The sequence below is a fragment of the Urocitellus parryii genome, chromosome X (genome assembly GCF_045843805.1).
Source record: "Urocitellus parryii isolate mUroPar1 chromosome X, mUroPar1.hap1, whole genome shotgun sequence".
In the NCBI taxonomy this organism is placed as follows: domain Eukaryota; kingdom Metazoa; phylum Chordata; class Mammalia; order Rodentia; family Sciuridae; genus Urocitellus; species Urocitellus parryii.
The window spans coordinates 70045108-70070465 of record NC_135547.1 but is presented as its reverse complement, the minus strand read 5'-3'; the positions used below and the strand labels follow the sequence as shown (position 1 = coordinate 70070465).

Here is a 25358-nt window from a genome sequence, read left to right as displayed (position 1 = left end):
AAAAGCAAAATATTGAATAATAGTGGAACATCTATGAATTCAAAATGAAAAATAATATACATAAGATTGAAACTGATGTTTGAGCTTTTTGACACCTAATATTGGAGGGGCCTCCTGAAATTGTACTAGAGATGAACTGGTATGATTACTACCTTCACACCTAAAGAAAGAGGGGCAAAGCTGAAGAGTGGTGGGCATCTTCTAAAGGTCCAAAATCCTGATGAAATCTGAACCAGGAAGACTCCATAAGAAATTTCTCCACTTTGGAATGGATTATTTTAATAGCTTTAACATCAATTTTGATCTTATGCATATTATCTTTCATTTTGAATTGATAGATGTTCCCCTATTACTCAATATTGTGCTGTTAGCAATATTCCAACTGGAATAAGTCTGTTCGTTTTCTTAGTGCAGGGTGATATCTCTCTTTTTAGCCCCTTTTCCCCTCTTCCATCAACTGTTATTGCCTCAAATCCCCTCAACAATTTTTTCTTTTGCTTTAAAAAGGTTGAATTATTTCTTTTCTCTCTTTTGTTTTCTCTCTTTTTTTTCTTTGTCCCATTTTTCTCTCTTCCCCTTTTTAGGTCCTATATAACATAACAGTAATTTTTACTATTTTTAATAAATAACTTCTCAATCTATTACAGAACATTACTAAAATTTTATACTCACATTTGAAGAATTGTGGAGAACATTTTCAATAAGACCCCCGACAATATTTATTAATATATAACTTTGCTTTGAAGTGATTGTGGTTAATACAATTTGGTACATTTTCTCAAAGCATTTTTGATACTGGGAACTACATAAGCTACATTTTGAGTGAAAATACAAATACCTGAATATTCTCACAGCCTTGGGCACTTAAGAGAAAAATGATCACTAGTCCCTTGCATAAAAGTAGAGGAGATAATTAACCCAGGGAATTGGTAGACCCACAAGCAATATGGAAAACAAAGGAGGAAAAATCAACCCCAAACAGCCCACAAGACTTCAACAACTGATCCCATTGACATCACAGTGGTGTAAATGTCAGAGAAAGAATTTAGAAAGTTCATAGTTAAAATGTTCACTGAACTAAAATAAGATGTAAGGAATGAATATACAAGAAGTAAAAAAAATCATTTCAATAAAGAGATAGATACACTGAAAAAAGAATAACAGATATTCTAGAAATGAAAGACTCAATAAATCAAATTAAAAATTCAGTTGAAACCATCACTATAGATTAAACCAATTTGAAGAGACTCTCAGGCCTTGAACTATATAATCTTGAAAATATAGTTGATAATGATGAAAATATGTTAAGATATATGACCAGATTATTCATAAAATATAACATAAAAACATCAAATTTGGTCTGGGGATGTGGCTCAAGCAGTAGCTTGCTCACCTGGCATGTGTGCGGCCCGGGTTCAATCCTCAGCACCACATACAAACAAAGATGTTGTGTCCGCCAAAAACTAAAAAATAAATATTAAAAAAATTCTCTCTCTCTGTCTCTCTAAAAAAACCCCACCAAATTTAACAGTCTATGCTATAGATGAAGGAAATAAAATGCAAACTAAAGAAATGTGCAATTTTCCAATAAAATAGTATCAGAAAAAGTTCCAAATTTTAGGATAGATGTGGAAATCCAAATACAAGAGGCATTTCAGAGGGGATTCAAGATGGCAGATTAGAGGAAGGCTGCATTCCTACTTGCTACATGGCTCAGGATGCAAGGAGCAGGAGTACTGCTTTCTCAGCAAGGTGGTTTAAATAGGGATATCACTAAAATTCAATATTTGACATAAGAGGCTCAGAAATTTGAGTGCATTGGACAAAGACAAAAGAGTGCATTGGAGCCAAGCCAGGTATGGCAGCAGCAGCAGCAGTAGCAGTGCTGGTTCACCACATAAGAAAGGTCTAACAGAAAAAAATACAATGGACAAAGTTGGTACAGAAAATCCTGAGATCAAAATGGACTTGAACTTGGCTGATCCAGAGACTACACTGTGAACTGGTGTTTGAAAACTGCTCTGCATTTCTAAACTGGCTTCAGAGAGCTGAGATGGGATCCATCTTTGGCAACCATGCTGCAGCTGCAGAAGCTAGGAGACCATAGCAAATATTATCATAGGGTCCCAGCAAATGCCTACTATGTGGGCTAGATTGTACCTAGCACAGCATGAGCAAAACAGGCACGGATAAAATTGTACCTAGGGGGACTCAAATCAGAAAAATGAAGGGGAGATCAACTCAATTTTCCTTTGAGTCTGTTGGCTTGTGTGAGCAGCTGAATTGGGAATCTGAACAGATGGGTGTGAACACAGTTTGTATTCATGGGCAGCAGAGTATGTGGAGGATTGGCTTCCCTGCCCCATGAGTAGAATTCTTGGGACGCTTCTGAGATCCAGGCTCCCAACCAAGATCAGCAACTACTAGCCCTAAGGGTGTGTTGATATAACCTCTCCAGAGCAGATACCATTAAAAAAAGCTCCAAAATGAGATTAGACCTAAGCCACAGCCTTCAGAACTTCTCCTATAGAACTCTGCAGCAGCCCCACCCTGTTAGTACATTGATCTGGTTTGTGTAGACAAAATTCCAACTGATAGTACTTCCCACTTGGTCTTACCTTATGCTGGTGACACAGGAAGTTGAGAGATATTTTGACCAACTTCAGTCTCAGACACTCCAACTGGCAGCTCAATGCCAACACCAAAAGAGGAAGGAGTTAACCATCCCCAGTCCTTCATCTCTCTCCTTCTCTCAGTTTAGCCCAAGAAGAAACATAAAGAAATAAAGTTGGGCAGAGACACCAATCAACCATTCTCATTGACCATTTTGACGATTTCAGTGGAGACAATTGATTCATTTTTCATTAATAAGATTTGTGTGTGTGTGTGTGTGTGTGTGTGTGTGTGTGTGTGTTCTTGATGTGCTGATTGGTTCATGGACATATAAACATATACATATTCTTTTTTCTTTTTTTCTCATTTTGAGCATTTCTATTTTAATTTTTTTTAAGTAGTAGATGATGAACCCAGCCTAATTCCATCTTAAGATTGGGATCCATCTCGTCACAAAGTCATGAAAAGTTCATTTCTATTTTGTTATAAAATACTGAGATTTCTAAATTTTTTGGAATTCCTGATTGTGCTCTGAACTCAGCCATGCCTGGCTCTCCTTGACCAGATAACAATCCTCCCTAAAACTTAGTGGCACCTCATAAATCCTGGCTCTCCATGACCAGATAACAACCCTCTCTAAAACCTCATGGCGCCTCATAAATTCTGATGTTGGGATCTTAATTTACTCCCTATCTTGAAATATCAAGACATGTAGATCATTAATCTGCTAACTTCCCTTGTATTACATTTGCCAGAACTCTGATAGCTGTAAGTTCTAAAGACACTCCCCTTTGTAACTTTTTGTGCTATAAAGACCTTTTCTTCCCTGAGAGCTGGGCTGTTCTCTGGCTTAGGATTTGGGTGATACAGTCACTGGCCAGCTTTCTTTGTGTACACAATATAAGCTTGCTTTAATTTGGTTTAAAATTGGAGTCCGTAGTCTTTTCTTTGTGTCATGGTGCAACAGTAGATGGACAATACCTTTATTTTATTTATTTATGTGGTGCTGAGGATCAAACCCAGTGCCCCACATGTACATGTACGAGGTAAGCATTCTACCACTTAGCCACAACCCCAGTTCATCATTTTGAGCACTCTTAAAATATAGTTATCATTCCTTGTCTATTGAGAGTTGGTGTTTTTGGTTTATATTTTTTATTTGTTTTGTTTTTGTTTTTGTTTTCATTTTGTTCCTTTTGATTCTTGTAAGGGTTTAAATATTAGGTGTCGTCCAAAAGGTCATGTGTGAGACAATGCAAGAAGGTTTAAATGTGAAATAATTGGGTTATGGGAGCCTTACCTAATCAGTGTGTTAATTCCCGGATAGAGATTAAATAAGAGACGGTGGTGGCACCCTGTTTATACTGGGTAGTCTAGGAAGTTCTTTCACCATGCTCAGCCATCCAGGCACTCAGAGACTGCTGAAGCCATGGTTCCTGGAGGCTTGGCTACTGCTAAAGATGGTGCAGCATGTTGGCACTGGTTCTGTAGGAATGCAGGATGCTGGATTTAGGGGGTCATGGAGGCTTCTGCCTAGATTTCGAAGGGAGGCCTGGAAGGCCAAGCAAAGTGAAGCAGAGTTAGTTTCTGTAACCAGCCCCTGAGAGGTGATGTGTGGATGTGTGAGGAGGAAACTGCAGCTGCAGTGGAGACCCCCAAGATTAAGATATGCCAGTACTGTAGTATGTTAGTGAAGGAAAGCTGCAGAAATCAAGCAGAGATAAGTCAATAGAGAGGTCATGTGGGTTGAAAACAGGAAAGCCGTAGGGGCAGAGCTACACAAGTCCTTGGGAGAGGAAATCTCAATATCATGTGCTCCAAATGCTGGACAGGGAGATACAGGGATTATTTGCCCAACTAGATTTTGGTCTTGCTTTGGTCCCATCCCTTCTTTCTATGCCCCAATTTCTCCCTTTGTGTTTTAAAAGGTTTACTCTATACATTTATATGTTGGATATATGTAACTTGCTTTTGATTTCCAACATGAGCTCATGCTGAGAGCTTGCCTTGAGTCTTAGATGAGATATTGGACTTGGATTCTTGGGCAATGCTGGAACTGTTAAAGGGCTCTTGGAAATGAACTAATTGTATTTTGTATTGTGATATGAGCGTAAGATTTTGTATTGTGATATGAGTGTGAGCTTTAACAGGGGCAGAATGTTAAGGTTTAGATGTGTGATGCCCCCCAAATGCTCATATGTGAGATAGTGCAAGAAAGGTCATTCATTACCTAATGAGAGCCTTAACCCCATCAGGGTGTTAATCCCCTGATGTTAATCCCCTGCTATAGGCAGGTACAGTGTGGCTGGAAGATGTGTGTCCCTGGGGGCATGACCTTAGGGTATATATTTTTGAACTAAGCTTGGTTTCTCTCTGCTTCTGGGTACCATATCCTGACCTGCTTTCATCAACCACGCTTTTCTACCATGAGTTCTACCTCCCCTCTAGCACAGAGCAATGAAATTGGCTACCTATGGACTGAGACCTCTGAAATTGTGAGCCTCCAATAAATTATTTCTCCTTTAGTTGTACTTGTCAGGTCTTTTGCTCACAGCAGCAATAAAGCTAACTAAAACATTTCTCTTTTTCTCTAAACCTGGTAAAAGCCAACATTAGTCTCTGTTTCTCTCTCCCTCTATAATTTTTTCCTCCTCTATAATCTTTTCCCCATTTTTCTTCTCCTTCCTAATAAAAATCACCTGCTACATCTCTTCTGAATTCCCTCTGTTCATTTTTGAAACTGTAAACTCTTTTCTTATCTTCCTATTCATTTGCTTTTCTCTTAATGGACTGTATTTTTACCATCTTTTAGAACAAAATTCTTAACATAACTCCTGCCCCCACTATTTATGCTGTTGTAATTATTACTGCTGCAGATGACATAGTTGATATCTATTGTTTGTTTTAATGCCAGATTTAGTTTATGATTACTTATTGGTTTTGCTATTTGCAATTGCTAACACTACCATTTTTTAAAATTTTTGTGGTAATTAACTTTGTAGATGTCATAATAAGTACCAGTTATTTATATAATGCTGTATTTTGTTTGCATTAGCAACCTACTATTTGTTTCTCCCTATTTTGTGAGGTACTGGGAACCTATGTGAAGTCTATAAATTCATATGGTAGAGATTCTGCTACTTAATTAAACTCAGCTAAAAGAAAACAAAGCTTACTCCATGCACAAATTAATGACTCTCAAACTTTAGCTATATGTTAGTACAACAAATATAAGACAAAAATGCAAACAACCAAGCTCTAAGTAGAAATGACTAGGGATGGGCCCGCAGGTGCCATCACAAACATCCACTGCCATAGCAAAAACAGAGACAATAAATACAAAGGCTGTGGATACCACAACTACAAGGAAGTCTCAATATAGATTGATTTAGGATACTTTGGCAAATGAAGTCTGTGTCATAAAAAGGCCCATGCAAAAGAGTGAAAGAGAGCCATTGTTACAGGTAATTTTTTTGTATTAAATTTACCCTGTTTGAATTATTTTAAAAAAGAATAAAAAGAAATTGCTCCCAATAGATGTATATAACCCAACACAAGAATATAAGAAATATGAAAAAATATGAGGTAACATGACATCCCCTAAAATTTACCATTCACAAGCAACTGGCCCCAATGATATTTAGATATTGAAGTAGATAAAATATCAGAAACATAGTTTTAAAAAATAATTTCTAAAATGATCAATGAATTCCAAGAGAACACAGAAAGATAACTGAATGAATTAAGGAAGTCAGTTTTGGACATGAATAAGAAATTCAATAAGGAGATAGATATATTCAAAAAGAACCAAAGAGAAATCTTGGAAATGAAAGACACAATAAATCAATAAAATATTCAGTTGAAAGTCTCTCTAATAGAATAGACCATGCTGAAAGCAAAATCTCAGAGCTGGAAGCCAAAGTGGCCAGGCTTGACTATTCAGACATTATTAAAAAATAAAAGAAAATATGTAACAATTATTAGACTACAAAAACTGGGACAACATTAAAAGACCAAATATAAGAATTATAGGAATTGGGCTGGGATTGTGGCTCAGGGCTAGAGCGCTTGCCCAGCATGTGCGAGGCCCTGGGTTCAATCCTCAGCACCACATAAAAATAAATAAAATAAAGGTATTGTGCCCAAATACAACTAAAAAATTTAGAACTATAGGAATTGATGAGAATTGTGAAAGGAATGCTGATGGAGTGGATAATCAATTAAGGAAAGCAATAACAATTTGTTTTTCAAAACATGAGAATGAGACAGACATCTGGATATAGGACACATTTGGAAAGAACATAAAAAGAACACCTCGGCAATAAATTATATTTAAAATTCTTAACACAAAAAAGGATAAAAATTTTAAGGCCTAAAGAGAAAAATATTAGGTCACAATAAGAGGCAAGTCAATCATAATCACTCCTGATTTCTCAGCACAAAATTTAAAAGCCAGGAATAAATCATTCTAAGTCCTAAAAGACAATGACAGTCAACCAAGATTACTATATCCAGCAAAGCTATCCTTTAAAATTGAAGGAAAATAAAAACCTTCCAAGGTAAACAAAAGCTAAAATAATTCATGACTACTAAACTGGCACTATAGAACTTACTTGAAGAAATATTCCACAGAGAAGAAATAAAAAATAAACCCCAAAGTTCACAAATGAACAAATTTCATTTGAAGATTAGCTAAACAAATGAAAATTACATTGAATTAAACAATATAAATAAATTAAAATGACAAGAATAAATATTTCTCTATAATAACATCAAATGTAAATGGTCTCAACTCTCCAATAAAAAGACAGACTGGCATAATGAATTAAAAACAAGACTGAACTTTTCGTTTGCAAGAGACTAACCTTAAAGAAATAGACAATTATGGGCATAAAGTGAAAGGATTATGATTGATAAAGCATTCAAACACAGTCTGAAAACAGGCAGTAATATTTACTCTCATATCTGACATGCAGATATCAAACCAAAATTAATCAGAAGAGATAAAGTAGATTACTTCATACTAGTAAAGGTAAAAACACAACAATAAGATATAACAATAATAAATATTATGGCACAAACATGGGTGCATTTAATGAAATAAGGAACAGTACTCAAACTGAAGCCTCAGACAAATCCCAGTACAATACTACTGGGTGATTTCAACACACATCTTTCACCATTAGATAGGTCACCCAGACATAATCTCAGTAAAAACTCTCTGAACCTGAAACATATTATAAATCATATGGACTTAACAGACATCTAGAGAATATTTAATCCAACAACAGCTGAATATACTTTCTTCTCAGTAGTTCATGCAACCTTCTCCAAAACAGAACATATTTTAGGCCACAAAGAGACTCTTAGCAAATACAAAAAAATAATATAATAACTTGCATCTTAATCAGATCATTATGAAATTAGAAATCAGAAACTATATAAACACATAGAAATTGAACAATACACTTTTGAATGATGAATAGGTGATAAAAAAAATCAGTGGAGAAATTTAGAAATTCCCAGATTCAAATGAGAATAGTGATACAATATGCCAGAACCTCTGGAACATTGTGAAGGCAGTTCAAAGAGCAAAGTTTATAGCTGTGAGTGCCTATATAAGAAACTCAGAAATACCTCAATCAAACAACCTAATTATGCACCTCAAGGCCCTTCAAAAAGAAGAAAAAACAATTCCAAAACCAGTAGAAGGAAAGAAATAATTAGGATCAGAGCTGAAATAAATGAGCTTGAGAATAAAAACAATACAAAGAATCAATTAAATGAAGACTTGGTTCTTTGAAAAGATAACAACATTGATAGATCCTTAGCCAAAATAAACAAAACAAAAATAGAGAAGACACAATTAATAAAATTAGAAATGAAAAAGTAGAAATCTCCACAGATATCACAGAAATCCAGCAGATCTTCAGAGACTATTTTGAAAATTTATACTATAATAAATGTAAAAGCCTAGAAGAAATAGATATATTTCTAGACAAATATGGTCTGCCAAAATTGAATGAAGAGGACATAGAAAACATAAACATATCAATAACTAGTAATGAGGTATAAGTTGTAACCACTATTTGCTGATGATGTGATTCTATACCTGGAAGACCTAAAAACCTCCACCAGAAAACTTTTAGAACTACTACATAAATTCAGCAAAGCAGCAGGATACAAAATTAACACCCACAAACCAAAGGCATTTCTGTATATCTGTGACAAATCCTCTGAAAGAGAAATGAGGGAAACTACCCTATTTACAATATCCTCAAAATAAATAAATAAATAAATAAAATATTTGGGAATCAACTTAACAAAAGAGGGGAAAGACCTCTACAACAAAAACTACAGAATGCTAAATAAAGAAATTAAAGAAGACCTTAGAAGATGGAAAGATCTACCTTCTTCTTGGGTGGGCAGAATTAATATTATCAAAATGACCATACTACCAAAAGCACTATACTGATTTATTTCAATTCCAATCAAAATCTCAATGACATGCCTCAAAAAATAGAAAAAGCAGTCATGAAATTCATCTGGAAAAATAAGAGACTCAGAATAGCTAAAGCAATCCTTAGCCAGAAGAGTGAAGCAGTTGGCATCACTCTACCAGACTTTATACTATATTACAGAGCAATAGTAACAAAAACAGCATGGTATTGGCATCAAAATACACTGGTTGACAAATGGTAAAGAATGTAGGACACAGAGACTAAGCCACATAATTATAATTATCGTATATTAGACAAAGGCACCGAAAACATATATTGGAGAAAAGATAGGCTCTTCAACAAATGGTTCTGGGAAAACTGTAAATCCATATGCAACAAAATGGAATTAAACACCTATCTCTGAACAGATACTTCTCAAAAGAAGATATACAATCAATCAGCAAATATATGACAAAATGTTCATCATCTCTAGCAATTAGAAAAATGCAAATCAAAACTACTCTAAGATCTCATCTCATTCCAGTCAGAATGGCAGCTATTAAGAATACAAACAACAATAAGTGTTGGTGAAGATGAAGGGAAAAGGCACACTCATAGGTTGCTGGTGGGACTGCAAATTGGTGCAGCCAATCTGGAAAGCAGTATGGAGAATCCTTGGAAAACTGGGAATGGAAACACCATTTGACCCAGCTATCCCACTCCTCGGTCTATACCCAAAAGACTTAAAAACAGAATACTACAGGGACATAGCCACATCAATATTTATAGCAGCACAATTCACAATAGCTAAATTGTTGAACCAAATTAGATGCCCTTCAATAGATGAATGGATAAAGAAAATGTGGTATATATACAAATGGAATATTATTCAGCATTAAAAGAGAATAAAATCATGGCATTTTGCAGGTAAATGGATGGAGATGAAGAATATAATGCTAAGTGAATTTAGCCAATCCCCAAAAAACCAATGCTGAATGTTTTCTCTGATTTAAGGATGCTGATGCATAATGTGATGGGGGGGGCATGAGAGGATTAGATGTTAGAGTAAGGAGGAAAAGGGAAGGGAGGGGAAGGGAGGGGTCATGAGGGTAGGAAAGACGGTGGAATGAGATGGACATCATTACCCTAAGTGCATGTATGAAGACACGAATAGTGTGACTCTATTTTGTGTACAACCTGAGATATGAAAAATTGTGCTCTATTTGTGTAATATGAATTGTAATGCATTCTGCTGTCATATATAACAAATTTTTAAAAATGGAAAAAAAAAACATTCTAACAAAGAAAAGGCCAGGACCAGGTAGAGCCTCAGCTGAATTCTAGCAGGCATTTAAAGGAGAACTAATACCAATAGTCCTCAAATTACTCCATGGTAAATTTTTTTTACTCCTTTATTTGTTTGTTTGTTTGTTTATTCTTATGTGGTGCTGAGGATCAAACCCAGGGCCTCACACATGCTAGATAAGTGCTCTACCGCTGAGCCACAACCCCAGCCCACTCCATGTTAATTTGTAAAGAAAAAAAGTTATTCCATGAAAGAGAAAGAGATGAGTAATTTACAAATGCATTCTGTAAAGCCAATATCACACTCATACCAAAAGCAGATAAAGACATATCAAGGAAATAAAACTACAGACCAATATTCCTGATGAACTTAGATGCAAAAAATATTTAATAAATTATTAGCAGGTTTTATTAAAATGTATTAAAGAGATAGTACATTATAACCTATTTGATTTTGTTCAAAAATCATTTGATGATCTTAATAGATGCAGAGAAGGCCTTTGACAAAATTCAGAAACCATTCATAAGAAAAACACTGAAGAAATTAGAGATAGAAGGAACCTACCCCAACATCATAAAGGCTATATATAAAAAAACAAAAGCCAACCTCATAGTAAATGGAAAAAAAAATGAAAGTCTTTCCTTTAAAAAAATGTAAAAAAAAACTCATCACACTCGCTAGAGCATTTAGGCAAGAGAGGTAAATAAAATAATAAAAATAGGAAAGTAAGAAGTTAAATTACCACTGGTTACAGATGTTTCTATAAATAGAAAATTTTTAAAAACCCTCAACCTAAAGACGGCAAGAGCTAATGAACAAATTCAGCAAAGTAGCAGGTTACAAAATTGCATGCAAAAATTAGTAGCTTTTGTATACACCAACAATGAATCTGCTGTGAAATAAATAGGCATTCCATTAGCAATATTCCCTGCTAAATAAAATACCAAGTAAAAAAATCTAACCAAGGAGGTGAAAGACCTCTACAATGAATACTATAGAATATTGAAAATAGACATTGAAAATGATGTAAATAGATGGAAAGAACTCCCAAGTTTATGGATAAGCAGAATTAATAAGTTAAAATGGTCATACTACCAAAAGCAATACAATGGATTCAATGCAATTCCCATAAAAACTCCAATGACATTCTTCACACTATTAGAAAAAACAGTGCCAAAATTCATTCAGAAGACTAAAAGACCCAGAATAACCAAGTAATTAATTCTAACCCCAAATAGCAATGCTGGAGCCACCACAATACCTGACTTTTTATATTATATATTATTTTTGTTTATATTATATAATACATATATTGTATGATTTTTTATATTATATATTATATTACTGAATAATATTATGGGGCTATTGTAAAGAAACTGCAGGATAATGATATAAAAACAGACAAATAGACCATTGATAGAGATTAGAAGTCACAGAGACAAACCTACACATCTACAACCATTTAATCATTGACAAAGATGCCAAAAACACATTGGAGAAAAGACAGCCTGTTAAATAAATGGTGCTGGGAATACTGATTGTCCATAATGTAGAATAATACAACTAGACACTTATCTCTGACCCTGCATGAAAATCAACTCAAAATGGATCAAAGTCCTGGGAATTAGACCAGAACCTGTGCAACACCTAGAAGAAAACTAGGGTCAACACTCCAGCATACGTGCACAGGCAACAACTTTCTCTATCAGAAAACTGTAGGTCAGGAAATAATGCCAAGTGTTAATAAATGGTATGGAATTAAATTAAAAATCTCCTGCACAGCAAAAGAAACAATTAGGAATGTGAAAAGGGAACCTAGAGAATGGGACAATTTCTTTGGATGCTATTTTTCTGACAGAGGATTAATATATAGAATATATAAAAACACAAAAAACATCAAAAATGAAATAATTAATAAGTGGGCTATTGAATTAAACAATACAAATGCTTAACAAATGTTTGAAAAAAAAAGTTTAACATCATTAGCAGCTAGAGAAATGTAAATCAAAACTACATTGTGATTTTATCTCACACCAGTCAGAATGGCAGTTATCAAGAATACAAAACATAATTAATGCTAGGCTAGGTCTGGTGGTGCATGCCTGTTATCCCAACAGTTTGGATGACTGAGGTAAGAGGATGGCAAATTCAAAGCCAGCCTCAGTAAAAGCGAGGCACTAAGCAACTCAGTGAGACCCTGTCTTTAAATAAAAATACAAAATCAGGCTGGGGATGTGGCCCCTGAGTTCAATCCCTGGTACCCCCTGCCCCCACAAAAAAAAAGGAAATAACTAATGTTAGGAAAAATTTGGAGAAAATGGAACACTTTAAACTGCTGAGGGATTGTAAATTAGTAACAACCATTATGGAAATCAATACAGAGGCTCCTCAAGAACTAGGCATGGAACCACCATATGCCCCAGCAATACCATTCCTCAATATTTATCCTAAAGAGTTAAAGTCATCATATAATAGTGATAATGCATATCCATGTTTATAGCTGCACAATTCACAATAGTCAAACTATGATACCAGACTAGGTGTCCATAAGCAGATGAATAAAGAAAAATTTATATATGTACACAATGGAGCTTTATTCAGTCATAAATAATAATAAAATTATGACATTTTCAATAAAATGGATGGAACTAGAGATCACTATGATAAGCAAAATAAACCAAACTTAGAAGGTCATAGGTTTTCTCTCATGTGTAGAAGCTATAGAGGAAAAACAAAAACAAAGGTGGGGGCAGATCTCCTAAAAATCAAAGGGAGATTAGTAGAGGAAAGGGACTGGGGATATGAGGTGGGGAAGGAGAGTTATATGTTGAGGAGTTATATTGCCCAAGTTATATTGCCCTAGTTACAGTTTTATATTGTTTGCATGTACATGTGTATATATATATATATATATATAACAAATCCCATGATTATACACAACTATAATGCACAATTAATAAATGTGAAGAGAGAGAAAAAATTCATTTTGGACCCCAAACAGGAAGGCCAGAAATTCTCTCCAACACACATTATAATTAATATGCCTAATGTACAATATAAGGATAACATTTTAAAAACTGCAAGAAAAATATCGGGTCACATTTAGAGGTAGCCAATTCAGATTTCAACTAATTTCTCCGTCCAAAGCCAAAAAGCTAGAAGAGCCTAGAATTAAATATATATGAAGTACTGAAATAAAAAAAGTGCCAACCAACATTACTGTAGTCAGCAAAACAATTTTTCAGAATTGAAGATGAAATTTTTAAAAACTGCCAAGATAAGCACAAACTAAAAGAATTCATAACCACTAAGCTTATACTATAAAACATACTCAGTTAAATATTTCATGTGGAATAAAGGAAAAATAAGTATCACAGTCATCATAGGGATGAAGTGCACTACAAGATGAGACAAAGGAGAAATAATTTTATTTTTTAAAACCTTTTTTGAGAGAGAGAGAGAGAGAGAGAGAGAGAGAGAGAGAGAGAGAGAGAACTTTTAATATTTATTTTTTAGTTCTCGGCGGACACAACATCTTTGTTGGTATGTGGTGCTGAGGATCGAATCGGGCCGCACGCATGCCAGGCGAGCGCGCTACCGCTGAGCCACATCCCCAGCCCCGAGAAATAATTTTAAATTAAGCATTAGAAAGAAATCAAAATGGCATGCAATAAAAAGAATCTTTCTCCAACAGTGAATTTAAATATCTAAAATCTCCAAAGTACATAGACTGACAGAGTAAATTAAAAAAACAAGACCTACCTGTATGTTTTATATGAGGAACTCAACTAACAGGCAAAGACAAACATACACTGAAGGTGAAAGGATGGGAACATATACAGCATGCAAATGAAAACCAAAAGGAAATAGTGGTATCTACTCTCTTACCAGACAAAGTAGAAATCAGCCAAAATGAATCAGAATGGGTAAAGAAGGTCATTTCTTAGAGGTTTAAGGGAATCATACCACAGCAAGATAAAAATTATTGTAAATATTTATTCTCCAAGTAATGGGACATCTGCATATGCAAAACAAACCCTTTTCAAATAGACAACAAAATAACACTGGGTGTTTTCAACAAAATCTCTCTCACCATGAGATAGGTCAACCAGACATAAACTAAGACTCTTTGCAACTTGAAAATAATATTAATTAATTATGATTCATTGCATTTTTTTCCATTTCTACACCTCTTCTTTTATGGAATGGCTGCCAGGAAGATGTTTTCTGAAAAGAATAGTTTGGCATCTTTTACAACTTTATGCAGTTAAATTCTGTACATAACTAGGGGACAATTAAAATATTGTATAATGTCCAGTAAGGCCTGCACAGAACTGTCCTATAGACATTTTATATTGGAATGAAAATATGATGTTGGAAAATTAACACTAAGGGAGCAGATTTACCTACTTATTGAATTGAGAAAATTGTTAGTTTTGCCTACTATTTCATGACAGGCATTGTTTTATTCTATATACTCGTAACACCAATATGTGCATAGATTGACTTTGTAACCATTACTTCACCAGCTTGCCTTTTACCTATAATCATAATTGTACTTGCAATATAAGTATCTCTCTGCTCTTGTGTGTTTATGTTTGTACACTGTCCTTTAGGAACCTTTAATTACTCCAAATGGTAAATATTCAAGACAAAGTAACCTTGAAATATAACCCAAAACAAGTGGAGTTGAGTTGCAACACACAGATTTCAATCAGAAAAGCAGAAACATATGTATTTAACAAGGGACTTATAAACTTATAACAGGGTCTGTATCTTAGTTTTTCAAGCCATGTAAGCAGTTCTTACTATGGTGTTTGTCTTTGCTTCGGATGCTGGAACCTGAAATCAGCAGGGCAATGAGGAAGGAGAGATGAATGAAAAGTGGGGGAAGCAAAGATATATGTAATCCTTGATTAGTTTCTGGGACAACCAAGACAGACTGAAACACATATTACTTCCAAATACATCCAAACCTCCAGCTTTGTTGATATGAATCCCCAGCATGAGAAGCATATTTTTTTAATGGAGCTGGGGAAGCTAAAGGAAGATATGGTAGAGCTGGAGTAGTTGTGGGCCCAGCTGCTACCCCATACCAACAAGATAAGCCAGCATAAAAGCAAAATGTGCATGAGCTACAGCAGCACCTGGTACCCCTGTTCCTACCGTCTGAGCATAAAACAAATATGGCTACTATTTTTCCTTTGTCTTCCCAATCTTTTGGCAAATGCCTATTATAGCATGAGCAATCCTGAGATAGAAGCAGGGAACCCTGAACAGTTTTAGTTTAGCTAAACTGACAGGGCATGAATTCTCTACAGAGGGAGAGCTGTTCACAAACAGCAAGTGGAAAAAGACCTACCCTAATTAATGTGCTTTTGTCATTGTTCTGACACCCAGTGTCACTTGAAATCCCAAATGATGCTTTTTCAATGTTGTGTTAATATTTACTAATATACATTCCACTCAGTTACACAGGTTGCCCCAAACTTGAGATCCTAGTTTATAACTGTCTTTTATGTCCTGTTTTAAACAACAGTGTTCAGAATCACTGGGTTCCCCAAGTGAGTTCCTTTTTAGGATTATTAAGGTCCTCTCGTAACAGCAGAGAGGTAGGGGCTTCTCTAGTCACTAAACCCCCAGGCACTTGTCCCTCATGTTGAATCTCAATGAACAGAAACTTTGGTCAAGATATTGTCGTCCATTCCAAAGTCTAATTTATGTACTCGGTCCCCAAAGAGGAGTAATAATACCAATTTCAGGAAGTATTATCAGAGGAAAATCATTGTCAGTTTATGAGATGTTTCATTACATCATTTTCTCACCAACAGAAGTATGAAAACAAGGATGTTATTTAGTTTGCAAGTATTTGGGGGAAGGTGATCTGCATTTACTTACACAAAAATAACAAAACAAAATTGTAGGACTGTGGGGCTGGGGTTGTGGCTCAGCAGTACAGCGTTTGCCTAGCATGTGCGAGGCCCTGGGTTCGATTCTCGGCACCACATAATAAATAAATAAAATAAAGTATTGACAACTACAACTAAAAAATAAATATTTTTTAAAAATGTAGGACTGAAGTTGTGGCTCAGTGGTAGAGTGCTTGCCTAACATGTGTGAAGCACATGAGTTTAATCCTCTGAACCACATAAAAATAAATAAAATAAAGGGATTGTGTGTGTCCTCCTACAACCATTAAACATTTTTTAAATGTATATTATTATTGAACATTAGTTAGACATTAAAATTTACATTAAATATGGCTTAAATACATTTTATAGAGTATAAAAAATTTTGGCAACAATGCTATTCATAAGTTAACTGAAATGATACATTAACTATAGGAATTCTTACATTCCTAGATAGCATGTTATAGAAGATACTTGCCCCAGGAGTTCTTACTGGAAGATGATTCTTTGAGATTTCTCAACCAAAAAATAAAAATAAAACTGAAAGAGCAGAATAAAAAGTATCATATGGTTAAATTATTTTAGTTTTTACCAAATTTATCAAATTATTTAATATTACCAATATGAATTCAGAAAATGTGGATAACACCAAGTTATTTATTCTAAGGGGGTAAATTTTCTGGTCAGGAAATTACCTACCCACCTTTTCTCTTCTTTTCCTTTTCAGAAAACACACACACACACACACACACACACACACAAATGCTCACACACATACAAATTGTGTTTGGTATATGTATGGTCAAGGGTCAGCATTCAAGGAACAGAAACATGGTTTATTTTACTTCTCAAGCAACAAACATTTCTGAAATTTTCAGGTCAAATGAAGAACTTGATATTCAGAATTAAATTACTAAAGATTTAAAATCAGCATTTTTTAGAGTGTCAGAAACAAGTAGACAAATATCAGAATTAGCAAATTTTTTTTTATTGGTTGTTCACAACATTACAAAGCTCTTGACATATCATATTTCATACATTAGATTCAAGTGGGTTATGAACTCCCATTTTTACCCCAAATGCAGATTGCAGAACCACGTCGGTTACACATCCACATTTTTACATAATGCCATACTAGTAACTGTTGTATTCTGCTACCTTTCCTATCCCCTACTATCCCCCCTCCCCTCCCCTCCCATCTTCTCTCTCTACCCCATCTACTGTAATTCATTTCTCTCCTTGTTTATTTTCCCATTCCCCTCACAACCTCTTATATGTAATTTTGTATAACAATGAGGGTCTCCCTCCATTTCCATGCAATTTCCCTTTTCTCTCCCTTTCCCTCCCACCTCATGTCTCTGTTTAATGTTAATCTTTTTCTCCTGCTCTTCCTCCCTGCTCTATTCTTAGTTGCTCTCATTATATCAAAGAAGACATTTGGCATTTATTTTTTAGGGATTGGCTAGCTTCACTTAGCATAATCTGCTCTAGTGCCATCCATTTCCCTGCAAATTCCAAGATTTTATCATTTTTTAGTGCTGCGTAATACTCCATGGTGTATAAATGCCACATTTTTTTTATCCATTCATCTAGACAAATATCAGAATTAGCAAATTTTAGAGGTTAACTAAAATGTAACAAAAAAGAGGCATAACTCATTTACTTATACATTCACTTAAGGATTATGGGTAAAGGGAGGAGTAAAAAAAGAGAGGAATGAGTGAGGAATGTTGAGAGGAAGGAAATAATAAAAATGTTGTTAGTATATCTTATAGAAAACAGAAGACAAAAGGCAAATATATATTAAAACTGAAATCTAAAGTCTAGTCTATTGAGGTGACATTCAGCTTGAGGGGGGGATGAATTCCTCAGGATGACCAGCATTGCACTCAGTCTTGACTTTCTTCTTCCTCAGATATATATGAGGTGCTGGAAGACTCAAGTAAGTATGCATTCATGCCTAGAAGGCCAGGACCTCCCCGGTGCTGGTAACGATTTCTTTCTGTCAGGTGACTTGTGAGGAACCAAAGTGCTTGACTATCAAACAGGTCAGAGTGGTGCAAGTTATCTGTAACTCTTTTCTGCTTGTTCTGCTTAAGCACATTCTTTAATCCGGTTAGCTCAGTGGAAGCTGAAGCTGTGGGTGCCCAGATCTTGGCATCATGGTCCAGGCCACTAGTTGCTATCACAGGTAGGTGAGGATGGGCTTCAAGACAGTTGACTGTACCTCCCTTGTCTGCCAACAAGAACTTAATGATCTGGCAAGATGCTTTCTCCCAGAGAAAGATGTGTCCGCAATCACTACCACTCATCACAAACTCACTTCTGGGGCCATAGAAGTTCACACCTCAAGGCTATACTGGAAGCTGAAACGCATAATTTCTGTGGCCCTAATATCTCTTAACATAGTGAGCTCCATCACTATCAGAGGAGTTGAAGAGGTAAATATCTTCATCACTGTAGCTGCCTAGGAGCTCTGTGCCATCATGGTTGTACACAAGACTGGTGATGTTTATTTTGGTATCACAGTTGACCAAGTGATGAGGACAGAATTTCTTGAGTACTCCATTATTCTTATTCTCTTTAATTTTTCTCTGGTCATAAATCCTTACAAACTGATCTCATCCACCCACTGCAAACTGGTAGGTATTGCTTGGATTCACATCGATTGTATATAGTCCCACTTTCTTCTCCTTCTCTTTTGTTACAACCACTTTTGAAGCTGGCTGCCCTTGTCTGAGATCAATGGTAAAAACAACAGCATCTTCACCTGAACTTAGGAACTTAAAAGGGGAATCTGGCTCCAGAGCCAACTTGTGAGAAGCTCCCTTATGTTTGGCCACACACTTACTGTTCTTCCCAAATGTTGGAGCAGATAGTTCTGCCACCCTTACCTGCCCATCACGGGAACATGTGGCCAGGATGGAATCACCACAATTAGGAAGGAACTTAGCCTGGAAGACATTATTTTTGTGACCACTATCAAAGTCCAGTACTGGCCGTTTCCCTATCCAGTCCCACACTATCACACTCAGGTCATCACTACCACTGGCCAACAAGGTGCCACGCTGATTAAAATGCACAGTGTTCACACAACCTAAATGGCCCTCAAGGCTATACTGGAAGCTGAAACGCTGCACAAAGATTCTTGACCCACAGGCCTCATACATAAAACAAGCACTGGAACCCAGCTGCCGCTCCCTGAGTGCTGTAAGGACTTGCCAGCAAGGTCGCGGGAGGGCAGATGTCTCTGAGGTCATCCACTGCTCCAGGGCCTGATCCTCATCCTCACAGTTGTTCTCCCAGTACTGTGCACATACCTGAAGCTGTTTTTGTTCTTCATCTTCCTCCTCTGTCTCCCGTTCTTCCTCTAAGTGGTGAGGGAACAGGCTTTCCTCACTGCTGATGAAATGGTCAAAGTCCTTCTCAGTGTGGAAATCGATGGTGTCACTTGAACTTTCTGGTTCTACTTCATTTTCTGTGCCGACATGGACGGGGATATCACCATCACCGTTGATGTTATCATCGCCATCTCCAGTTAATTTCGCACTCAATTCTGAGGCCTCTCTTTCATTGTCAGAGTGTGTATCTCTCCCTGCCTCCGTGCCAGATGTCTCCTCTGAAGCGCCAAGCGGGCTTCCATTTTCTAAGTTTGGTGAGGCATTTGTGCCGCTCTCGTGACCAGACATTTTGAAGGATGTTTCCAGTAGCTGGTCTGCAATGGGGAAAAGCTGACTTCTAGGAGATCAGGGAAGGAGGCAGGACCACCCTAAATGGGGTAGCCAAAGGGCAAAAAAGTAGGCTACAGGCAACTAAACTCCAACCTTCCAACCGGCTAGTGAACAGAGAACCGGAAGTATCTGCTGAGGCAGTTACATGGATGGTGGCCGATGAAGTTCAGAAGGCTTAGTCCCATCTCACCTCTCGCAGTATCTTGAGACAACATTTTTCCCCCCACGCCCATAAGGTCATACCCTGCAAACTGTTACACTCTAGGCAGCTGCAGAACTGTCAGCAAAAGTGATTATCCTTAAGCAAAAACATTTTCATGAGCCTCTCATTGCTTGGCTTGAAGATCATGTGCTCTATGGAATGAAGATAAAGGCAAGGGTTGGGAAAGGTTAGCTAAATGCCCAAGGGCTACTGCCTTCCTACATACAAGAAATATTTTAAGCTGGGCACTGTGGCTTCACACCAGTAATCCCAGGGGCTCCGGAGGCTGAGGCAGGAAGATCACGAGTTCAACGTCAGTCTCAATAAAAGTGAGGTGCTAAGCAACTCAGTGAGATCCTGTCTCTAAATACAATACGAAAAAAAAAAGAGCTGGGGATGTGGTTCAGAGGTCGAGTGCCCCTGAGTTCAATCCCCAGTACCCCCATCCAAAATAAATAAATAAATAGATAGATAATTTAAGAAGCAGGCAGTGGTGCACTTCTTATCTCAGCTCTTGACTGCCCCTAGAGTCAATCCAAGGTACAACAGCGCTCCTGGGGGTATCTTAAGCAATTCAAAAATCAAATACCTTGAGGGAAATCTGGAGGACTTTTAACTGCCAGAATTGGTATATGGTCACCAAATAAAATACAGGATGCCTAGTTAATTGCATTTCAGGTAAACAATGAATACTTTTTTTAGTATGAGTAGCTAAAATAGTGGATAAACTATTGCATTAGACACATTTTCTCTAAAATACTATTCATTATCTGAAATTCAAATTAAACTTGGTGCCCTGCATTTTTATTTATTAAATCTGACAGGTTCACTTTGAGAGAAGAGGAATTTAGTTCCTCAATGTAATCAAGGCTGAAATCAGCTGGTCAATTTAAAGTGGACATTTTAACAAATGTTGCTTTAACAATTTAAGATAAAGTATGTCCTTTTTTTTTTAACCAACAAAGAGTCCATATATTTATTTGGAGTTAATTTAGTTAAAGATAATTAGGAAATGCCAAGTTAATTTTATGAAAAAAATTTTTATACAACTACCAAAATATGGTCTATATCCCTGAAAATATCTTAGAGGTTTCTTTGGAGCCCTTTAGGAGAAGAGCTTTGTGGGAACAGCCAATTGGCATTGCTGCATTGACTTCAGAACTTCTCTGATTATCTAATGTGATGTGAGTACATTTTCTAAATAGTAAACTGTAGTTTACTACAGTAAACTGCTGTAGTAAACTGCTAAGAATGCCAGAATGAGGAAAATAAAGTTTTCCTTAAAGTAATTACAAGATAAATGCAAAACTGATTAAATATGTAAGTGTAAAATCTCATAAAGAGAAAAGATAGCTTCAAGGGTAATATTAATGGAAATATACAGGAAATAATATTCATAGCAACTTATAAAGAATAGCACAGTAGCCTGAAAACCACATGAAAGTCCATCATGAGTAATGTGGATAAAAGAATTAGCATACATTTCTATAATGAATAATGCACAGAAGTGAGAATGATTGTGTTAAATTTGAATGCATCAAATGGATGAATCTTAAAAACACAATAATGAGTGATAACACAAATGACAGAAAGATAGTCTATAATTTGATTTTTATTTGAGTTTGTATAGATTTCATATGCAATAAAATTATTTTAACTGGCAAGGAAATAACTGACTTACAACTTAAGATAATCCTTATCTTATAGGGAGGAAGAGTTTGAAATCTAAACAAGAAGCTTCAAAAATTCTTGGTAATATTTATACCTTCCCATGATTTATTGTTATTTTTATTATCTGTTGCTAAGCATATACATTTATATACCATTTTATATGTATGCTATATTGTACAGTGGTTTTAAATTGTACAGTTGGGTTGAATATGAGTCTGCAGTGAATAAGTCAGGCTACAGACAAGAAACATAAACTAGTTGGGTAATTTGAAGCAGTTCAACAAGTGGACTTCCACAAAGGTGAGAGCAGACTATAGGGAAATCACAAGGTAAAGATTTACACTTACATACTTTTATGAACAGAAAGGCATTATACCCCTAACCCTAAATGTATGGCCAAAGAAGGTAGTTATCAAATATGTGAGACAGGGCAGTGTAGAGAATCTGACCTGATATTACTCATCCCTCCAGGTCACTTTAGGGAAGAGACCAGGAAAATAAATTTCTCAAATGTATTCTACCCACCCTCAGTTTTTCTGCTAGTATTTCCATTGAAACTGGAAATGAAAGAAGGAAAAGGAATCTGAGTGGGCAGTTGTAAACTAGCTCAACTCCGGGGAACAGGAATGAATGACAACTTAATTATTTGGTAGGCTCTGTGGGCGGATGGTAGTGCTGTTTACTGGAAGGAGGGCTAGAGATGGAGGTGAGGGAATCCAGAGTTCTGTTTTATTTGTATCAAGTATAAAATATCCACTAAGCTTTGAGAAAATAGAAGCATTGATTTAGAAACTAGATACATATAATTGGAGTTTACAGGAAAGATGATAAATATAGAAATCAACTTGGCAGTCATTAACCACCAGTAACAAAAGAGATCACCTAGTAAGTGAGAAGAACCAAGATATTGTACTGGATAGTGGAATATAATTATTTTAAGAATAAAAGGAGAAAATAACCCATATGGAACAGAAGGAGTGGACAGGTGTATAGGAGAAAACAAAAGACTATGATGCATATGTCAAAACTCCTTCACAAAGGAGGGGCTTATCAACTGTACAAAATATTGCTGATAAATTAAGGTAAGGCTTGGGGTTGTGGTTGTGGCTCAGTGGTAGAGCGCTTGCCCAGCATGCATGAGGCACTGGGTTTGATCCTCAGCACCGCATATAAATAAATGAATCAAGGGCTGGGGATGTGGCTCAAGCGGTAGTGCGCTCACCTGGCATGCGTGCGGCCTGGTTGGATCCTCAGCACCACATACCAACAAAGATGCTGTGTCTGCCAAAAACTGAAAAATAAATATTGAAATTCTCTCTCTCTCTCTCTCTCTCTCTCTCTCTCTCTCTCTCTCCCCCCCTCCCTTTAAAAAAAATAAATGAATCAAGGTCCGTCAACATCTAAAACATTAAGGTAAAACTTGAGAAATGATTGTTGTATTTGGTAACAATGAGGTAATCATTGACATGCTGGAACTCTTTTATAAGATTCATGAAAACAAATACTTGGCTAGAGATGTTTGGGGAGAGAAAAGAGAGGGAAGAAGTGAAAATAGTGAGTAGAGACAACTCTTTTTAATTTTTTATTGGTTCTTTTTAGTTATACATGACAATAAAACCCATTTTGACATAATTATAAAAGAATGAGATATATCTTGTTTTAATTTAGTTCCCAGTACCTTCCCTTCCCCTCCCCGATCTCCCCACCTCCTCTCCTTTCCTTTTGCTCTACTGATATTTCTGCCATTTACCCATAGTTATTTTTTAAAATTAATTTCTCATGGATACACATGATGGTGAGATTCACAGTAATATTTCCTTTTTGAAAAAAAAATCTAAAAATTTTGATTTAGTTGTAGATGGAAACAATACCTTTATTTTATTTATTTCTTTTTATATGGTGCTGAGAATTGAACCTAGTGCCTCACACTTGCTGGACAAGCACTCTACCACTGAGCTACAACCCCAGTTCTCACTGTGGTATTTTCATATATGTGCATAGGAAAGTTACATCAGATTCATTCCACTGTCTTTCCTTATCTCATCCCCACTCTTTGCCCTTCATTCCCCTTTGTCTACTCCAATGATCTTTCTTCTATTTTTTAAATTTACCTCTTCCCCTTATTGTGGATTAGCTTCACATATAAGAGGAAACATTTGAACTTTGGCTTTTTGGAACTGGCTTATTTCATGTAGCATGATAGTCTCTGGATCCATCCATTTACTGGCAAATGTCATAAAGTAATTCTTCTTGAAGGCTGAGTAATGATCCATTGTGAATGTAAACCACATTTTCTTTTCCCATCTTTTGAAGAGCATCAAGTTTCACTCCATAGCTTAACTATTGTTAACTATTATTAATTGAGCTGGTACAAACACTGATGTGGCTGTGTCACTGTAGTATGCTGATTTTAAATAAAATATATATATATATATATAGTGGAGTGGGATAACTGAGTCAAATGGTGATTCCATTCATAGTCTTTTGAGAAGTCTCCATACTGCTTTCCATAGTGATTGCGCCAATTTGCAGTCCCACCAACAATATAAGAGTGAACCTTTTCCCCACACCCTTAAAAACATTTATTGATACTTGTGTTCTTGATAATTGCCATTCTGGCTGGGGTGTGTTTTGCTACAAAAAGAAGAACATGAGAGTAGTAACAAGGGAAAATCTGTTTTAAGAGATTTTTATTTAAATCATGGTTATCACAGGATGTTATATGCTAATTATAGTTATTTAGAAAAGAGTAGTAAAACCATAATGCATTGGAGCTGAGTTCATGAGGAAAGTTTAAAATAGGTGAGGGAGGATAAGATTCAATGCAAAGGTGGAGGACTTATACTAGGAGGGAAGACAAATTATTTGGCACAGAGGAATGTAAATTGTTAGATTTGATGTAGAAGAATATGCATATTCTCTTCTAATTTATTTTATCCCTGAAGTGAATAAAGGAAGTAAATCAGCTGTGAATGAAGAGGATTAAAACTGTGCTGAGGGGCTGGGGATGTGGCTAAGCAGTAACGCACTTGCCTAGCATGTGCAGGGAGCTGGGTTCGATCCTTAGCACCACATAAAAATAAAATAAAGATGTTGTGTCCACCGAAAACTAAAAAATAAATATTAAAAAATTCTCTCTATCTCTTCTCTCTCTCTCTCTCTCTCTTTAAAAAAACTGTGCTGAAACTTTGCAGCATATAAAGATTTTAAACAACTAACTCAATTTCTTCTTAATGGCACAGAGAACATTCTCTAAGATCACATTTAGGGAACAAAGCAAGTTTCATCAAATACAAAAAACAGAGATAAGTCTTGCATCCTATCAGATCATAATAAGTGGAATGAGAAATCATTCTCATTTCATTCTAAGATTCTAAGATAAACCTTTTTTACAACTGGTGTTTAATATGCTTTTGAATGAGGAAGGAATCATGGAATAAATCAGGGGAGAAATAAAACAAATGCTTAGGAATGAATGAGAATAGA

General features: G+C 36.0%; 1 pseudogene; it reads right to left on the bottom strand.

Moving 5' to 3' along the window:
* Positions 1-18136: 18136 nt before the first annotated feature.
* LOC113177201 (DDB1- and CUL4-associated factor 8 pseudogene) lies at positions 18137-19957 on the bottom strand (annotated as a pseudogene).
* Positions 19958-25358: the final 5401 nt, after the last annotated feature.